Below are 2,192 nucleotides of genomic sequence, written 5' to 3'. Positions count from 1 at the left end.
GATATGCCAGAGAGTCCAGGGAAACACTTCCCTGCCCTTGGGCTGTTTTCATGGGCTAAACTCCCTTCCAGCATAGACCTGAGTGAGACGCTGAGACCGGACCCACAGGTCTATGCAGCCAAGGGCTCAGCATTAAGGCCTGGGCCACTGAGCACTGGGGAATCCCATTCACAGTGTGTATTGTCTCCTGGCCCTCTCCTGCCCCAGACCTGCCTCTGCAGAGACACCCCACACTAGTGAACAACAGTGTTGGCCTGTGCTTGGAGTCTGCCCAGCACAGGCGCTGGGAGGCAGCAGGCTCAGCTGTGCTAGAAATAGCATCACACAATAGGACTGGAACTCAACAAAGCTCAGCAGGATGGTGCCTATAAAGGTTCAGTGAGGATGGGATTCAAGCCCTGCAGAGCACAATGGATTAGCCGTCCATCACCTTCACCACTCGGCACCTCACCCAACTGTGATGGAGTGGGGGATACCTGTGTGTGTGTGTGGCTCAGAGAGGGTGTGGGGGGCTCCTGCTGAGCGTAACCCTGACAACCAGGTAACACCTTTGTACTGCAGACAAAGGAGAAGGTGGAGCCTGAGGGGTTTGAATTGGAACTGGGAGTGGGAAGCAGTGAGTCTGGGCTGAGGGAGAGAGACACAAAGGAGGGGGCAAGGCCCTGGCTCTGGGGGCCCCTCGGGGCCTCCTCTCCCCAACATGGATGGGACTGGCTGTCTCTGCCTGCTGCACTGACTCCTCTGTACGATGCTGTGTCCTGTCGGCTAATAAACCTGCTGTTCTCCTGCTAAGTGAGAGACTCTCCTGCCTGCGGACAGGGTGCAGAGCTTGGGGGACCCCAGAACCCCATCACACTAATTCAAGCCCTGCACAGCACAATGGATTAGCCGTCCATCCCCTTCACCACTCAGCGCCTCACCCAACGTGCCTGGAATTTTTTCATATGTCCCAACTTCAACCCTGCCAGGAACCTTTCTGCCACTCACTGGCTGGCCAGGGACACGGGAAGGGCAGGTTTGGCCCAACAGGGCTATGATCACTCATGTCCCCTGCAGAGCTGCTTCCTGGGGTGAGCAGGGGACTGTGGTGCCCTGCCCTGGGAGCAGCACAGCTCAGCCCATGTGTCCCTGCTGGGTGGGTACAGAGCAGGGCCATGGGCAGGGTCTGCAGCCTTTGTGTCTCCTCCTGTCGTGCTCTGCTCCTTTCCAGCTGCTCCCTTAGCACAGCAGCTCCAGCTGGATTGGCCCCTTCTCTGCCAGGTCAGTCTGTGAGGGGCCGACGGGAGGCAGGTTCAGGAGCAGGCTGTGGCTGGGTCTGGCTGGGACTGAACATGTGGGATCGGGCAGGGGCACTTGCCTGGCACAGCTTCTTTTGGCTGAGGGGCAAAGATTGCTCTGTGATTCCCAGCCAGCGACATCAGTGAGGGAAAAGCCTTCAAGTCCATGCTCCTGACCTTGCCTCCCATCACACACACACATTGCCCCCTCCCCCACCCACTCAGCGCCCCCACAGGTAACACATGGGGGGGTGAAAAAATGAAACAGATTGTGATAGTGTGTGGGGGGGGTGGGTGCATGTGTGAGACTCAGGCTGTAGGTAAAGTATCTTCTGTAAAAGGCCTTGTGATTGGAGAAAAACATCTCCAATACGCCTACCTTCATACCTCCAGCTTCCATCCCAGACACACCACACGATCCATTGTCTACAGCCCAGCATTAAGATATAACCGCATTTGCTCCAACCCCTCCGACAGAGACAAACACCTGCAGAATCTTCTGACTCAGGAAGCTGCCAACGTTCCTCCTGCCTCCCAAGGACACTTGCTATCACAGCAATAGCTGAGAAAAACATCTCCAATATTGAGGTGATGACCTGAAAACCTCATGAACAGCTGCTGAAGTAGCTCAGTTGGGAGAGCGTTAGACTGAAGATCTAAAGGTCCTTGGTTCAATCCCAAGCTTCAGCAGAGCTTTTCTGAACTTTGGCCAGAGAGCAATTAGTGACTGCTTGGTGCCTTACTGCTGGCAAATGCTCCTGGAAAGGATGTTGTCAGCCCTTCTGGGACACCAAGGCACTAGCGTGCTCTTCCTTTCTTCTCTTGCTCTTCCTCAACAAGGGGAGGAAAAAAGACCCCATTGTGCCCATTATGATCCAGGCAACTTCACAGATCTTGCTGAGTGTTCCCAAAAGT

At 55.3% G+C, this 2,192-nt stretch overlaps 1 non-coding gene across 1 annotated transcript; it reads left to right on the top strand.

The window, feature by feature from the left end:
- Positions 1–1,894: 1,894 nt before the first annotated feature.
- On the top strand, positions 1,895–1,967 carry TRNAF-GAA (transfer RNA phenylalanine (anticodon GAA)). Its single transcript has one exon. It is a non-coding gene; the product is annotated as a tRNA-Phe (tRNA).
- The last annotated feature ends 225 nt before the right edge of the window (positions 1,968–2,192 follow it).

The sequence above is a fragment of the Carettochelys insculpta genome, chromosome 33 (assembly GCF_033958435.1).
Source record: "Carettochelys insculpta isolate YL-2023 chromosome 33, ASM3395843v1, whole genome shotgun sequence".
NCBI lineage: Eukaryota > Metazoa > Chordata > Testudines > Carettochelyidae > Carettochelys > Carettochelys insculpta.
This window is presented reverse-complemented; position numbering and strand designations above follow the sequence as displayed.